Below are 18,538 nucleotides of genomic sequence, written 5' to 3'. Positions count from 1 at the left end.
AGCTGACTTTGTATTGCAGCTATTTACAAGGTACTTTGTATTATATAAAAGCACTACTTCAGAAGAGTGTTGTGAGGTCAAAATAAGCACTTTGGATGAGATAAGGGCTGAGAGCAAGGATTGAAAAGTAGCAGATGATTCCTTTGCATTATTTTCATTAATGTCAAGCAAACAGTCCAATGTCAAAGATTCTGTTACAGATTTCCATCATGAAGCTCATAAATCTGCAATTCCCTGCCATCCTAGGCACATGAAGGGAAATTTATGAGCTTCAGGGTTCCATGCAGTTATTTAAAGCATTGAGTCTGCTTCAAGTTAGCTCTTACTGGTTTATTCTCCCATCTCCCTCTCTCCCTCCCTCCTTCTGTCAAACTCAGGCTCTAAACAGGCTTGTTTTCCTTCCATTGTTATTATTGCAAACATTTGTAATTTTTCATCTGTTAGGCCATCCCTTGCAAAACAAAATGGCAGCACCCTGGAGGTTGAAGGAGTTGGGCTGGTTCCTTCTGACAGAGGCAACATAGATTTTTAATTTTCTCATCTTTCTCCTAGTTGGCACAAGATCCTGACCCCAAAGCACTAATGCCATGATCATTTTTGTCTTTTATTGACCGCTCTTCATGGGTATTTTCACACATAATTGGCCAGATCATGCTTCCCTGACTCCACAGCAGTTCTTAATTCATCTTATTCAAATCTCCAAGGAAAAAACAACCCCATGGGAAACTTATTACCTCAAAGACCCAACAGTAATTACTTCCCCCACACTAATCAAAACTCATTCTTTCCATTTATCTTTTATCATGTTTAGATCAATATTTGTATTGTAAACAATAATAATTTATAGGAGGAGTACTATCCTTTGTCAAAAATATACAAAGTTTTGGACATTTTTTTATGTAACCATTCATTTAGCTATGGTGTAAGAATGGCTTTGAGGATTACTTTTGTAATAATTTACGCCTAACTTGGAGACTTGTGAAATACTTGTTCTGACTCTTTAGTTTTCAACTTAATAGCTCCTCCGTAACTCAAGCCTCTTCTGTCAGTATTCCCTGTTGTCAAATTTGGTTTTCTTTGAAATACTTATTTCCAATTTGTCATTATAAGTATGTTTATTCATTTATTACCCATTTCCCTACTGGAGTGTCAGCCTTATAAGGGCAGAACCTCATGATTTTTATTTATTGCTGTATACATTCCCAACACTATTGGAGTACTTTTGAATATAGAGGATGCTCAGCAAATAATTGTGGAATGAATCAATCTTATAAGAGCATTCATATTTTTTGCCAGTCTTGGGACTTGAACTCAGGGCTTGAGCACGGTCCTTGGACTTTCTCAATGCTAGCACACTACTACTTGAGCCATAGCACCAGTTTGGGTTTTTTCTATGTATATGGTATGGAGGAATTGAACCCAGGTCTTTGTGCATGCTAGACAAGCACTGTACCACTAGGCCAAACTCCCAGCCTGAGTTGTTCATACTTTTCTATGGGTACCGAGACATGAATTTGGAGTCTCTCATTCTTGCTTGGCTTTTTCATTCACAGTGGGAGGAGTTCTACCTTATGAGTCACAGCTCTACTTCTGGCTCTTTGCTGGTTCATTGGAGAGAAGAGTCTCATGGACTTTTCTGCCTGGCTATCTCAGATCCCTGGATAGCTAGGACTGCTGAAATAAGCCACTGGTGCTTAGGAAAAGAGCAAATATTTTCACCTCTGACGTGGAACAACTCTAAACCAAGGGTTTTCAACATTGCTTGTTCTTAAAGAGTCCTTAGTAGAGTTGGAAAACAATGCTAAGGCTGTCCCATTCTATTCTTTTGAAATCCAGAGGCCTAGAGTTTAGTATCTGTATTTTTAAGGGACAATAACTGATTTTGTTGTATATCTAGGGTTAAGAGCTTCTGATTAAACCCTATGAAACCAACTTACTGTCTGGATGACTTACAAAAATCACTTTCTTCGGCTTATTCCAATTTTCTCACTTGTAAAATGTGAATGATGGTACTTATAACATGGCTTGTGTTGGTTACAAGAATTTTATCATACATCCAAATAAAGAAAATGCTTGGCACATACCATGTAATCACAGTTAGTAGTAATCAAAACAACCAGAATCAATCTTCACCTTGCTGTCTAGTAGCTACCCTCCCTCTCAACTATTGCCTCTCTTCTCTTCTCACCTCTACTCTCTCACAATTATGAACTTAATATGGTCTAATAGCAGACTAATTTATATTGCTAAGGTTTCTCATGGAACATTAACAAATTGCCTTCAAGAAGGTTTCAGGTATCTTTTCTACAGTGTGAGATTTTTTTTATTTGCCCCATTTGTTAGGAAATGGAAAGACTTAGAAAAAATCATATTAAGTGAAGAAAGCCAGACTCAAAGGAACTTAGGCTCAATGGTTTCCCTCATTCATCATAATCAGTAGAAACCTTGGGTTCTACTAGCAGAGATTTGCAATAGAGCAAAACCTAGATACATAAGGCCATATAGTATGGAGCTAACTGAAAGGACCTCCAGGATATTGAAACAAAAGCCATATAACGAATGATTGTTGTCCTTAATGTACTATGTTGTCTCTCATCTCCTTTGCTGTCCCTTGGTTATCTCATATTGTTACAGTATCTCACTTTGTTATCTGATATATTGAATTTATTTGTATTTGGTTATTTGAAATTTGAGAGGGAAGGGGGGAAAACCAAGATGGGTGGGGGGGGAGGGTAATGGGTACCAAGACATGTGAAAGGGTATCAGTGTATATGAATTAATGCAAATATCATGTAACCCTTTTACTAATTACAATAAAAAATATCCCATGTTAAAAAGAAAAGAATGTTTCAGGTATCTTTTCTACAGTGTGAGATTTTTTTTATTTGCCCCATTTGTTAGGAAATGGAAAGACTTAGAAAAGATCATATTAAGTGAAGTAAGCCAGACTCAAAGGGACTTAGGCTCAATGGTTTCCCACATTTGTCATAATCAGTAGAAACCTTGTGCTCTCCTAGCAGAGATTTGCAATAGAGCAAACCATTAATACAAAAGGCCATATAGTAGGACGCTGAATGAAAGGATCTCTAGGATATAGAAACATAAGCCATATAATGAATGATTGTTGTTCTTAAGGTACTACGTTATCTCACATCTCTTTTGCTGTCCCTTGGTTATCTCATATTGTTACAGTATCTCACTTTGTTACCTGATATATCGGATATATTTGTATTTGGTTATTTGAAATTGGATAGGGAACGGGGGAAAACAAGATGAGGGGTGGGGGTGGGGGGAAGGGAAATGGGAACCAAGTCACGTGTAAGGGTATCAATGTATGGGAATTAATGCACCATCTATCTGGCAAATATCATGTAACCCTTCTATTAATTACAATAAAAATATATGAAAAAAACTAATTAAGCTCCATACATAGAGAACATATATCTCCCTGTCCATTGTTGAACCCTTAGTGGATGCAAGTGAGGTTACAACTAGATTTAACAATGGTGACTCAATACAGTGTGAGATTTTAGGAAGTATTACTCATTATAAGAAATTTCAAGAGTATTATTCAGCCGTAAAGAGGAATACAAGTAGGTTATTTGCCAGAAAATGGATAGAACTGGAGATTATCATTTTAAGTGACATAGGCTAGACTGAGAAGGACTCTTCTATGTGTAGAGTCAAGAGCAAACAAAACTGTAGGCAAATAAACAAATTGAACGTAAAACAAGGAGACTGTGGGTAAGTGCTAAACAGGGAGAGGTGAGGTTGAAAGGAGAGGGTGAAGAGGGATTACTAAGATTGACGTAATGCATATACATATATGAATCATAATAATAAAACTCAATAGAAAAATTGATTTCAAAGGGGGAAAAAACAAACAGAACTAGTAGGAGTGTCAGTCCTGGAGCCTGAATTCAGGGCCTGGACAATGCCCTTGAGCTTTTTTGCTCAAGACTTCAGCTCTACCATTTGACTCACAGCTGCACTTCAGGCTTTTTTTTTTTCAGGATAATTGGAGATAAAGAGTCCGGGGATTTTCCTGCACAGGATGGCTTTGAATCATAATCGTCAGATCTCAGGCTCCTGAGTATCTAGGATTATAGGTGTGAGCTATTGGAACCTGCCTAGAAGGGATGTTTTTTTTTTCCAAAGTACACGTAAGGAAAAGAAATACAATGAAACACCTTGGTACAATTAATACAGGCTAATTAAAAAATACATTTTATGACTTTTGAATTGGCTCCAGAGGTAGAAAACTTCCATAGCAAGCTTTAGGGCCCTGTATTCAATCCTAGTAACACACACACAGACACACACACAGACACACACACACACACACACACACACAATTTGAATGTAGAAAATTCATGACTGACTCTTCATAAAATCATGAGTAACAAATTTAACGTTATGCCCAAACTTATACAGTTATATCATTTACAATTCCTGTTTTCACCACATGACTCAGTCCTGGTACTTTCTTTGTAGGAATAGAATTATTTCTTTTTTCATTCATTTACAATAACACATAATACTGATTATGATTATTTAATGCCTGTACACCAACTATTTTGCTAAGCATTTTGAATAATCATCATAATAAATGTTCAGAATAGTTACAAGTGAAGAGATTATCTAGGCTGATTAGCTTTCATAGCCAATAGGTAGCTAAGCCTAGATGGCTAAGAGTGGGGATAGGTACGAGAAAACAAAGCAGCCTACAACAGATGATTTGGTAAAGAGAAGATTTTACAGGACTCCAGCAAGAAAGAAAGTGCGAATATATTTTCAAGCTACTGAAGCAGGTGTTGACAGTATCTGTCCTATTAGTCTTAACTCCTTTGCTACATCCAGTCTTCATGTGATTTGTTTGAAAGATCTCTCCAAAATGGAAATGCATTTCCAGTGCTGTAATTTAAATCACTTGTAAGGTCATGTTCAGTCATAGTTTACTTCCCTGTGGCATTTTACTCTCCTTAGAGCATTTTAGAATCAAATCTATTTTGAAAGTTGGAGTAAAATTCAGAAGACATAGCAGTGCTTCCTAATTTAACTATGAATTTTCTTGGCTGTGCACATATGATGGATTCTTTGAAGGAAAGGTTTAAAATACTCCCAATTCAAGAACCAAGTCTCCTCATCTCTGTTCTTGCTCCTTTTGGCTGATGGCCAGAGCAACATCACATAGTACTCTTTTGTTCTAACATTATTTCTTCATCACTTGATTAGGAGATTTGGCATCCCCAGGAGAGGCCTAGAATAAGATTCTGGATGTTGATTATCAGCAAAGAATCAGGAGGTATTTTCTCCACAGGAAAATTCTGCTTAATATATGTCAGTTTGGGCAAAGTAAATCTTTTTTTTTTGCCAGTCCTGGGCTTGAGCTCAGGGCCTGAGCACTGTCCTTGGACTTTCTCAAGGCTAGAGCTCTACCACTTGAGCCTCAGCACCACTTCCCACTTTTTTCTATGCATGTGGTACCTAGGAATCAAACCAAGGTCTTCCTGCATGCCAGGCAAGCACTCTACCACTAGGCCAAACTCCTGGCCCCAAAGTAAATCTTTTGTACTCAACAAGAATTGTCTTTAACCTCATCTGTATCACTAGCAATCTTCCTGCCAGAGCTCTGAGTGCCAGGATTATGAGTGTATATCAGCAGGCTTGGTTTTATAGTTTTATTATTAGAAATTATAATTCATTTGCTCTAGCATAAAGGCTAGGAATCTGTATATTTTTCCAGTCCTGGGACTTGAGATCAGGGTCTGAGCGCTGTCCTTGGGCTTTCTCAAGTCTAGAGCTCTACCACTTAAGCCACGACACAAGTTTTGGCTTTTTCTATGTATGTGGTACTGAGGAATCAAACCCGGGTCTTTGTGCATGCTAGGAAAGCAATGTATCACTAGGCCAAACTCCCAGCCCTGGGATCTTTATTATTTTTTTGCCAGTCCTAAGCTTTAGCTCAGGGCCTGAGCACTGCCCTTGGACTTTCTCAAGTCTAGAACTCTACCACTTGTGCCTCAATACCACTTCTGGCTTTTTTTTTCTGTGTATTTGGTACCAAGGAATTGAACCTGGGTCTTCGTGCATGCAAGGCAAGCACTCTACCTCTAGGCTCAAACTCCTGGTCCCCACAATCTTTATTTTTTAATTTAATTTTATTTTCAAGTTGATGTACAGAGGGGTTACAGTTGCATAGGCAGCATTTCTTGTCAAATATTGTCACCCTTCCCTCATTTTCTCCCATATTTCTTCCCTCCCAATCCTGCCCCCTAAGTTGTGAAGTTCATTTCGAACATATTGTCTTGTGAGTATGACTGTTGCACTGGTTCAACTTTGTCCTTTGGCATACCATTTTGTTGTTCCCCTTCCATTCCTCAATTCAATTAAACATATATACAAGACACGGGGTACCAAAATCAAATACAGTGAGAACAGGGGATAAATGAAAGGAAAGAAAAAAAGAAACAATTTCACATCATAGTACATTTAAAAAACTAAGAAAGATCTCTTAAGTCCATATCTTAGAGTTCATTTCACTTACTATCATATTAGATGGTCATATGTGTATATCTGTAGATTTAGTGTGATCTTCGAAGACTATCCTAGACATATACTCATTATTACAAATGAAGGAAGCCTTGATGTCTATTTTACTTTGGGTCTGGCTTACTTCACTTACTATGATTTTTCCCAAGTCTTTCCCTTTCCTTGAGAATGTGGCTATGTCACTCTTTCTGATGGAAACATACAATCAACTGGATCTGTATCTTTAAAGTGGAGTATGGTAATACCTGTCAGTTATTACAGTATTCAGGAGGCTGAAGCAACAAGATAACAAATTTGAGACTATCCTGAACTGTATAAAGCTCTCTCAAAAAATGTTCACAGTGATCGTCTCCAGAATTGAAATGTTTTTAGGATAGGGAAACTATGGGGTTTTTTTTGTCAGATCTGGGGCTTGAACACTGGACTGGGTTCTGTCTTTGAGTTATTCAGCTCAAGGCTAAAGATCTACCACTTGGAGCCACAGTGCCACTTCGAGTTTTCTGGTGGTTAATTGGAGATAAAAGTCTCAGAGACTTCAGTGCCCAGGCTGACTCTGAACCGTGATCCTCAGGTCTCAGCCCTCCAAGTAGCTAGGATTAATAGGCATGAACCACCACATCAAGCTAGGGTTGCTTTTTAAAATAAATATGATATCCTACGTTGCTTCACTTCTGTGTTAGTATTTATTATCCTGGTATTTATAAAGGTAAACTTATTTATATTTTGAAAAGATAGTAGGGAAACTTCATCTGAAATGTCTACTACATCTTCTTTGATCCATAATATACAACCTTTATTCCCATCATATGCTATTATTGGTCATAATGAAGCATTTTTCTAAAAATCATGAAAGAAGCAAAATGTACTCAAGTGATATTGATATTCAGCTAAAGTTGAAAACCTGTGACAGAACATGACCAAACCATGTCCACACAATATTCCCAAATGTGATATTTGAGCTCCATCTTGACACAAGTAAAACTGGAACATTAAAAGACAAAGAGAGGGATGTGACTGTAGCTCAATATGTAAAAGACCATGCTTTTGTTGCCAGCACTAATGAAAAGAAATTAACAGAAGTAAATGAAACAAAATATATGAGTTCATGTTGAGATTTTTCACATCAAAAGAAGTGTTTTTTTAAGAAAAACTTTCACAAATATGACAAGTAGAATTTGAATTTTTTCCCATTAAGAAAATGATATCTTTACCTTTAGTCATTTTAAATAGAAGCAGCGCACACAAATAAGTAAAATAAAAGTGCAGCCAGGAGTTTGGCCTAATGGTAGAGTGCTCGCCTACCATGCATGAAGAGCGTAGTCCAATTCCTTGGTACCACATACATAGAAAAAGCCAGAAGTGGTTCTGTGGATCGAGTGGTAGAATTCTAGCCTTGAGAAAGCCCAGGGACAGTGCTCAGGCCCGGAGTTCAAGCCTTTGGACTGGCAAAAAAGAAGTGGTACTCATCAACTTTAAAATACCTTATACAGAAGTTTTGATATACCTCTATGCTTACAAATAGATTCCCTAATGACAAGGGTGATTTTATTTCTAGGCCATAGGCCACTGTGAAATCCAAGAGAAAGTTCATGAAAAGTTAACAAATTAGTTAATTCTTCAAGAGATTTTCTCATTAGATTTTCCCCTCTACCAATTGCCTCTAGAAGAACCATATTCTACCTTATTTCATTTTGACTTATAAAATTTTCTAACCTTCTCAAGAGTTACTCCTTAATAAGTCAGTGATCACCAATTCTGTTGCAAAATCAAGGATATGTACAAAGAACATTGTACTAGCTATGAGGTTTTTTTGATATTTGTATGGTTATTAACATTGCCATGGATCTGTATAACTGTTTGAATCTCTGATATTTTCCTTGTTGATGGACAATTGTATTTTTGTTGATGGAATGATTTGGGAGTTAAACGCTTAGTATGAATTAAGATACTGGGTTTGAATGTTGTTTGACATGGGTTATTCTGGTAAACATTTTGACTCTCCTTTACATTTATTTACATATATGCAAACAAACATGTATGCATACATATACTATATATCCCTCATATATAGTGTATATACTATAGTATATTTAGCATATTGTATATACAATGTTGTATATATACTATATATACAATATATAGTATATATCAGCATATACAGTACACTAAATATAATATATATATACCATAATAGACTAGTGTACTGTGGTAGTCATGTGGAGGTTAGAATGGAAATGGCACTATTTTCTGCCAATTTTACTATAGTAGTCTCGTTGGAATCATTTAACAGTGAGAAATTACCTCTTCTGTTAAAAATATAAGAATTGATAGTAAAATAACTTTATTATGGGCCTCAGAATTTTTTCTCTTTCAATTTCAGTCTGATTAGCAGTAACAGTAAGTTATAAGGATCAAGTTTTCATGAGTGGGAAAAGTCAAGTGGATTCCAGTGTAGTGCAACTTGTCAATCACCACTTGAACTCTATCAATGAGTTGGCAATCCAAAGGGAATATTACTGTGACTCAAATGATTGTCCTTATAAAGTGTATCTCTGGGCTGAGAAGTCTGAGATGAAAATCCTTAGCATACTGAGGTTATAATATTCTAGTGAAACCAGGGCATCCAAGGTTTTGAGTCATGTGTGAGATCTCATTCCCTCTTTGCTGGGTGATGATAGACTATTCTTAACACCACAAAGCAGCTTGAGAAATAGCATGTCAGAATTGAACACAAGTGTTTGGATATGGGAGAGAGTATGTGAATGGGCCAAGTTAGCTCATGGTGGCCACTAGCCCCTGGTATAGCTTGTCAGCTTTGGTGGACACACGTCACAGAATCACCGACCCTAGTATAATGAACCTACAATTCTACATTATCACTTGTCATCTGAAAAAAAAGAAAGCCAGGAGCACACTAGAAAGTTAGTGAAAGGCATCTTTCCCAAATCTCCAGACCATTTCTCTTGTCCCGTTCTTGTAAAGCCTTCCTTAATCTAACTTGACTGTGATTTGTATTATATTCTTAGTGGTTTTCCCCAAAAGTGCTTGTAGTTTAATGCAATCCTATATCACTAAAAGATGAGTATGCGTTGGTAGAACTACACTGTTACATTCTTTTAGCATTATGTAAAACTAAGGTGACTAAGATATCACTAGGCATTGCAATCCTGGAGGACCATCAGCTGCTCACTGATGGAAAAATTATGGTTTTGTACATAACTGTAAAAGATTCCTGATTGATAGAGAAAGCCTTTAAAATCCAAAGGCGTTAATTATTTAAATGGAATGGTAAGAATTAGTGAATGTGTAAGGGTAGATATTTTAAGGAAGGATAAGCTCACACAAGCCTTTGAAATAACGGTTGGAAATGATAACCTCTTTTTCCAACCTTATAGAATTTTATTTCCTATCACTTCCCGTCCTTCATTACACACACACACACACACACACACACACACACACACACACACACACACACTGTGATTTATCCATATAAAATTGCCTTTCACGCCTCTGTGGCATTGCATGTTCTGCTTCTTTTGCTAAGATTTTCTTTTGTTTTCTCTGGGCGAGCGGGAGGGGAGAGGGTTGGAAATATGATCCAAATGAAAGGTACTATAGCTCTACTTTGTCCATTCGTCCTTTATTACCCTTACCTCTGTGGTAATTTTGGACTTGTCCTGCAGATACATTTCTATGAGGGAAGTAAATGTCTTTTGCATCTTGAGATCTCATACCTCTGGTATTTGTATCTATTTGTTAGATTTAGAAGGTGAAGTATATGATGTACTGAATGTTGTTCAACTTTCCAAGCTTCCAGTTGTCTCTGTTAAAAAAGAACAATCAGATAAAAACTCCCAATTTTCAATGATAATTGTTAGGTTGGTGCAGACGCCATTTCTTTTTGAGGCAGTTTGGAGGTATATATTTTTGTATGCAAAATTTGGGGGTAAAAGTGGTCTCCCACAAAGGTAAAGTCTACTACAGAAGTGGTTGTTATAGAGTAAATTCCAGCTATTTTGCTTCTCTTTAAAGACAGGGCTAAAAAAATTACACTCTCAGGCTGGACATCAGTGGGTGGATCATTCTTGTAATCTCAGCTGCTCAAGAAGCTAAGATCTCAGGAGCACAGTTTGAAGCTGTGCAAGCTGGGGGAGGGAGGGGACGAGCCCACAGAAAGGGAGCAAAAAATGTTTAGACGACTCATTGCTAATTAACCAGAAAAAAATCCCAAAAAGGAGTAGTGGCTCAAGTAGAGAATGAGCTTTTGAGCTTTGAGAAAAAACAAACAAACAAACACCTAAGTGCTAGTTCCCAGGCCCTAAGTTCAAGCTCCAATATTGGGCCATACAAAACAAATGACACTCCCTATTTGTTACCTTGTTAAAACGCTAGGAACTTAATCACTGTCAATTTCAGTATGTTTGTTAATTTCCTTAGCTTCCTGGTGAGAATATTAATACAATTTCATTTTCTGGTGGCACTGTCACAATATCCTTCCTTTCCATTATCCTATTTAATTATTTGAACAGCCCTGATAAATAGACATTCTCATTTTTCTAACGAGAGAACTGAAGCTCAACTTGGTAAAAATTACTTGTTGAAAATATATAATTCATCTTAAATAATATAGCTAGAAATAGCCCTCAGACCATGGCTGTTTTCTGAAACACTGGATCAGCAATAGACAGTCAAATCAGTAGAGAATGGAATGCCAAGTGAGATGTTTGCCTGTGTGTGCATCCTTGCTGGAGAGCAGCCACAATTTATTCTGGGTAGGTATTCAGTTATAGGCCTTTCATTTATCTGGCTACCTATAGACTTTCCAGGGGGAAGGCAAGCTAAGGCAAGTGAAGACAAATAGACAAAGTTTGGGTGTTTTCCTTCAGAGCTAAGCTATTGCTTGAAAAAAAAAACCGCACCTACATGGATGGATATTATCCAAAGAATCATTGAAAATATTTTGGATCCCAGAATGTTTGCTTATTGAAATATACTTCTTGAATATTATCACCACATTTGACAGATTAGAGAACTGTAATAGAAGGCTATGGGAAGACTACCTATTTTAATGGGGAGAGAGGTGAACTTTCAAATGGGTTGGGTTATGGTCACTTACGGTGTGATCCAGGGAAAATGATTTAACATTACGGAACTTCACTTTCCTTAAGTTTTGAAGTGAAATAGTTTTTGCTTCATCTTAACACATTTTATTATTATTGCATTTTATTGTTACAGTAATGCATAGAGGGGTTACACTTACATTCATCAGGTAGTAGGTACATTACTTCTTGAAGAATGATACCCCTTCCCATGTTTTTCTCCCAATTTCCCTGCCCCCACTCCCTCCCAATCATCCTGTTTTCCCCCTTCCCTTTAAAATGTCATCTTACTTTATTGGTATAAGAATGAAAATGAGAATTCAGTATTAAGCACATAGAAGCTACTAAGCAAATTCTACTTTTCTCTTTCTTCCCACTCCAGTCTTGTCCCCAGTTACAGGTAATAGACATATATTGAATGTTCTTTGCTGGGATTCACAGCTTCTATAAGGACTGTTTCTTTCTTTCTTTCAAGCCTCTTTTCCTACCAAACCTCCTGTTCTTCCCTTCATCGACTGCTGGGGGCTTCAGAGTGGGCAGGTACAGGATGTACTATGACACATCAGAGCCTGTTACCCAATCTCCTGGCCGGCAGTCGCAATTGCTCTTTGCAAATGCTCCAGGTGAAGCCATACTCCAGTTCTTGGAGCCCATATTGGTACCATTGCTTCTTGCATCCAGAGCCACCTTAAGGGTGAAAAGACCAGGCACAGACTTGTCCAGGGAGATTTCCCAAGCTGTGGTTGTCCTCACACACCATTGGATTAAAAGGAAATACCTTAAATTTATCAGATTCTGGAGACTAGAGTCCAACTGATTGGTGGAACCCTCTGTCCTTGAGGAATCCCAAGGCTCCTTCCAAGGCAAAGTGACAAGCACTGGCCATATAGGCCAGTACTACAGCCACCACCCAACACATCACAATTAGTCATGCCAAGCCTGGGTTCATTAAGCCTGTTTTTACTGGAAGAGCAATAGAGGGAGGGAATGTCAGTTGGCAGTTTTCCCATGCATCATTTATGAAAGTGCCCTTACCTCTTCAAAATTCACCTGAGTTACCAGCTCAGGCAAAATGTTCACTATTCCAAAGTAGAATGGACAGTGTCAACCTAGGCTTAATCTCATGATTGGCTTTTGTTCTTACTTCCTTTTAAAATTGTCTGTATTTTTTTCAGCTTCCTTGTTACTTCTTTCTCCTTTACCTATCTGCAGAGTATTCTCAGGCAGAGGCCAGTCAAAAGAGTGGATGGTGTGTCATTGTAGGAAGATCCTTATTCTTTCTGCTTTTCTCATTGGTCACAAGCATGCCATGACATTATTTTTATCAAGATGAAATTTGAAAATGAAACTGCAATAGCACTTTGAGCTTTGTTTCTACTTGGAGCACTCAACATACTTGTAGTGACAAGTGCAAACTTGTTTGTCTAATTCTGCTTAGATTCATAAAGTCAAGGCTATGTCTTGCACACTCTCTTGTCAGGCACATATAAGCAAATCCTCAAAAATGATTAAATATAAATTAGTACACCTTCAAGAACTCCCTAAGCTAGTACCTTATTGCCTGTCTTTCTTGTAACCAGATTGACCCATTCTACTTGTAGTCTATCTTGTTTTTATTTCCCTATACCCTAAAGCAAATTTTAACTGATGGCCTTGTAAATAATATATGCTTAACTTATGAAAATATCATAATGAAGCCCATTAATTTGTAAAATTAATTTATGCTAATGTAAAGCAAACCAAAAGAATAAATTAAACTTCCCTTCTCCATGCCTTCTAATTGGTATGGATTTGATCTATGTTTGCATTAACCTTTGTCCTGCCTGTGAACAGTGCTCTCTTTTTTTTCTGCTGAATTGACTGGTTTGTTCCTCAGAACAAATTTGTCTTTGATACACATTTGAGAGCAGACTGAGTAGATCTGAATAGATTGAGCCTTCTCCATCTGTCTCCAAGAGATCTCTGCCTATACTCTGCTAAAAAAGAGAATTAGAGGCACACTCTCAAAGCAGAGAGGCCTAAAATTAGACATGGCAGCTGTGTTTCTGGTATGCGGGTGGGATACAGGCAGCCAGTTTCTCCTCTCTTTTCTCCTTTGCTTTCATGGCTGAAGGGTGGAGTTAAGTCTCTGGGGGGAGGAGCTGGATCCTGTAGCCTGTCTAGTGGCTTCTGGCCCTTGCTGAATGACTATTACAGCAGAGAAGCTTTGAATGCTTCTTGTTTGCCATGCTTATTTGAAATTTGGTATTTCTAAAAGAATTTTGGAAATTGAAGAAACCTTTACCTTCTTTCACTTCTCCTGAAATAATTTTTGAGCTTTCATGAAAGCAACACGAGTTCAAACTACAGAGTACAAACCATGTTTTAACTTTCTTTTTTGTTTTCTTATCTCCATATTCCTAAGTATTTGATGATCAGCATGAGCTTCATTGCTCAAACCTGGCAGAATTTGGTTTAGGCAACAAATACTATTGAAAGTCAAGGTCTAAGATCAGATGGGAGAGGGGGGGATCTTTTCCCTTTTAACTAAACGGAAAGAACTTAGATCTCAGAATGAAAGCCTTGACTTGTCACATATATCACTATTTATTTGTTGTGATACCAATTGCTCAGGCTCTCTCATCTGAAGATTAGAGGTCAAGGACTGGCTATGTCATTTAATGATCTCAAGGCATACAATATAACTTCATTACATGTGTTTTTTTGTTTGTGCCTGTACTAGGGATTGAACTCAGGGCCTGAGTGTTGTCCCTTAGCTTTTTCACTCTACCACTTGAGCTACAGCTCCATTTCTCACTTTCAGCTGGTCAATTGGACTTAAGAGTCTCATGGATTTCCCTTCCTGGGCTGGCTTTGAACCATGATCCTCAGATCTTGGCCTCCTCAAGAGCAAGAATTACAGCTGTGAGACACCCATTCCCAGTTTAGATTTTTTCATATGTAAAAAAAGAAACCATGATGACTAGTTACTACTTCACAAAGATTCATTACAATAACTATATCGATAGAGAGGTAACTCACATAGAAAATGTACAAGTATTTTGTAAATGATAAAATATGATTTTAATGGGTCTTAGTTACCTTTCACTATTCTTCCAACACTTCGATTTTCTTGCATTTTGTGCAGCATGGTTAATTTAGATGTGACTCCAAGATAGAATGATCTCTTAAGGTCTGTTCTAGTTTATGACTTTGTAAACTGTACTTTTCATCTTTCAGGTCATACTGAGTAAGGAAATAGTCTTGTAAATCAGAATAGAAAACTGGAACCTATCAGTTTTGATAATGTGGCTTCAAATGTAATCAAAGATAGCCCCACACACACATTAAATTCTGGTGTCTGATCATCGTTCAAATAAAGAGTAAAATGCAAATGACAGGAAATTGGCTCAGTGTTGAATCCTATTTTTACTTGGAGGTAACAATAAGACTGTTAACGGTCATTGTGACCTTTGAATTTTCTATTTCTACAGCCTCACACACGTCTTGGGATTTATCTTTTGCTTTTGTATTATTTGTCAGGGTTTTTTCCCAGTAGCTGATGAAATTTAAATCATCCATGGATATGTGTATTAAGTATGACCAAAAAGAATTGAACAAGATTGTAGGAAAGAAACAAGCATAATACTGAATGCCAAAGACAGAATGTTGAACTGGAAAAGGGTTGTAGCATGGATTGGTAGAATATTTTTGCTGGTCACCTATATCAGATAGAACCAGGTCAAAATACAAGTTTCTGTGATGCTGAGAAGCAAAGAATTGAAAAACATATGGAGGGGGAAATTATAAGCTCTTCAAGTTAACATGATATCACAATTTAGGATGTGAGAGATAAACTGGAGCTTTTGACTTCTGATTATGAGTTTAATGAAGTACACTTTCCATTCCCAAATGCAATTGATATCCTTTGAAGCTGATCTTCCTTAGGGACATTGGGCTCCTTGTTAGTACTGTGTGCTCCCAGTAAACTTTCCCCCAATAAAGTGCAATACGTTTCTTCAAGGAGGTAAGGTCTTTAGTGGGAGAGCACTTGCCTGGTATGCATGAAACCAGGGTTCAGTCACTATCATGACAAAACAAAAACAAGAAAATAAAACAAAGTAAGAAAACAGAAAGGCAAGCACCTTAGGATATGTTTCTATTAAAGAAAGCAAGCAAGGGAAAATGTATCTCAGGATAGATTATCCAAACATAAAGTCCTCCAAGAGAGTTGGTAAGAAGATTCCAATGTGGATCTGTGAGGTAAAAAATCACAGACTAGAAGGAATATGTTGTAGTACTGCCATTTCTTAGTTTCCCTCTGATATATGAGTGCTTCCTTCTTTGTTATCACTGTTAAGAGCACTTGTAAACTAATTTCTTACCTTAAATAAGAAAGATGTATAGTCTGTCAATGACCCAATAGGAGTTATATAGATGAGCTTCAGAGGGGGAGATATTTCTTCACCCAAGCATGATTCTCTTGACAGAGAATGTGCAGAGACTTAAATAATCAAGCAAGAAGAGCAATGCAAGATTGGAAAGATATATTCAGACCAGGAGTTGCTGCCTCACATTTATAATCCTAGCTATCTAAGAAGCTAACACCTGAGGACCCAGTTCAAAGCCAGCCAAAATAGAAAAGTCTATGAGATTCTTACTTTCAATTCATCAGCAAAAAAGCTGGATATAATGACTGCTGTGAGTGAAAAAAGGCAGAGTTCAAGTCCTGGAACTGGCACAAAAATAAAAGGCATTATAAGCAAATATGAAACTTAAACTAATATGTTCGAGTGAAGTACTGTGCTGATATGCACTCCACTAGAATACTTTTTCTTCTGTTTAGTTGACTTATTATTAAGGAAATATGTTTTGTAAATTCACTGAAATCGGCATCCAAGGCTAATGCGTCCTGAAAAATCACTGAAAAAGGTCCATTCCAACCAGGAACAACCACCCTGAAATTGTTTATAATATGCTTTGATTTAATTGTTCAATGTATTCTTGCCTTTCTAGTAGTGTCTCCAGTGGATAAAAATACATAACTCTGCGACTTTTAGAAACAGAGAATGATCTCTTCTTGCATTTGGGACTGTTGAGAGATTGCAAAATGGATTTACTGGATTCATATAATATTCTCTGTTGTCTGTTCTTTTCTTTTTCGTTGTACTAGAGCTTGATCTCAGGGACTGGGCACTGTCCCTTAGCATTGTTGCTCAAAGCTGGTGCTCTATCACTTGAGACATAGGTCCACTACTGTTTTTTTGGTGGTTAATTGAAGACAAATATCTCACAGACTTTGCTGATCAGGCTAGCTTCAAACAGTGATCCTTCTATCTCAGACATCAGAACAGTTAGGATTACAAGTGTGAGCCAAAATGTACCCACTCTGTACTTTTTACAATATTCCTAGGAGAAATATAAAATTTGGTACCTGGTATATTGCATATATGTTAATTTGTTTATTTGAAATAGGGAAGAGAAGTGGAAAAACAAGATGATTGGGAAGGGTTGTGGGGAAAGAAAGTGGGAGAAAAACATGGGAAAGGGGTATGCTAAAATAGATTACATATAAAATTTCTATGGTGCTCTTACTACTATGAAATTTTGAACATATCTCAAAGAGATTGGTTGGCTTACTCTATGAACTGTGTGTAACTGACACATTGAATCATTTCTAACACCTGATTTTTGGAACCTCTTTTTTTTAGCATAGAAGAACGAACAGATTATAAATGACAAAAACTAAAAATCCAAAGAATGCCACTCTAGCATTATTATTTAAAAAATAAAAGTAAAATGGTGATAAATAAAAACAATATAATTATACCCAAAATACAAAGTAACTTTTACTCGGTTCATGGTATTCTAATGCAATCTATAGTCCATTCCCACCCAAATGATTTAGGAATCAAAGTCTCAGGATATTTTTCTAATTTTTTTTTCAAAACAGGGTCCAATGACCTTTGTAATGAACACATCTTTGCAGCTATTGGGTGTAATTTTAATTGTTAAAAAGTACATTACAGGCCCGGGAGTTTGGCCTAGTGGTAGAATGCTTGCCTAGCATGCATGAAGACCCAGGTTCAATTCCTCGGTACCACATACATAGAAAAAAGTGGGAAGTGGTGCTGAGGCTCAAGTGGTAGAGTTCTAGCCTTGAGAAAGTCCAAGAACAGTGCTCAGGCTTTGAGCTGAAGCCCAGGACTGGCAAAAAAAAGTACATTACAAATTTAAAACAGCAACTACTTAATTTTTTGAGACTAAGTTTTCAGAAAAGTAAATATTTTTGTCTATTGATTTTAACCTCAAGACTTTTAATCAGACAGAACTGAAGGATGAGTTGTTTATTTCAGAGTTTTTCAAACTTTGGGAAAAATAACTTCTAATGTAGAGAAAAAATGAAACATATTTTGCACTTTTTTACCATAATGGATGTAGAAACACACCCCCAATAAAAATCTTTATAATAGCTTTAATTTTAAATAAATGAAAGGGTTATCTTTAACTTGCAATAAATAAGAATGTTTTAACAAGCCAAGCATCAGTAGATGAACAAACCAAAATAAAACTTTTTTTTTTCCAGTCCTGGGCTTAAGCCCAGGGCCTGAGCACTGTCCTTGGATTTTTCTCAAGGCTAGAGCTTTTACCACTTGAGCCTCAGCACCACTTCCAGCTTTTTCTAAGTATGTGGTACCAAAGAATCAAACCTGAGTCTTCGTGCATGCTTGGCAAGCACTCTACCACTAGGCCAAACTCCCGGCCCCCCAAAATAAAACTTTACAATAGTTCTTTTTTAAACACACAGACACAATTACAATAAAAATAACAAAATGAATATATGTTTTCTTATAAATCAGTGTGAAAATTTAAATGTATTAATGCTTGGACCAACTTGTTCTTCA

General features: G+C 37.0%; 1 protein-coding gene and 1 long non-coding RNA gene across 2 annotated transcripts in view; one reads left to right on the top strand and one right to left on the bottom strand.

Annotated features, from left to right (window-relative positions):
• The window catches only part of Ar (androgen receptor), a 170,312-nt gene that overhangs the window by 40,452 nt on the left and 111,322 nt on the right, over positions 1–18,538 (top strand). The window lies entirely within an intron of this gene.
• LOC150040964 (uncharacterized) overlaps positions 10,215–18,538 on the bottom strand; it is a 59,400-nt gene continuing 51,076 nt past the window's right edge. Inside the window, exon 4 of the long non-coding RNA XR_016533758.1 lies at positions 10,215–10,378. This is a non-coding gene — a long non-coding RNA (uncharacterized LOC150040964). The remainder of the gene's footprint in view (positions 10,379–18,538) is intronic.

Source organism: Megascapheus bottae, chromosome X (assembly GCF_031878675.1).
Source record: "Megascapheus bottae isolate mThoBot1 chromosome X, mThoBot2.hap1, whole genome shotgun sequence".
NCBI classification, from domain to species: Eukaryota; Metazoa; Chordata; class Mammalia; order Rodentia; family Geomyidae; genus Megascapheus; species Megascapheus bottae.
This window is presented reverse-complemented; position numbering and strand designations above follow the sequence as displayed.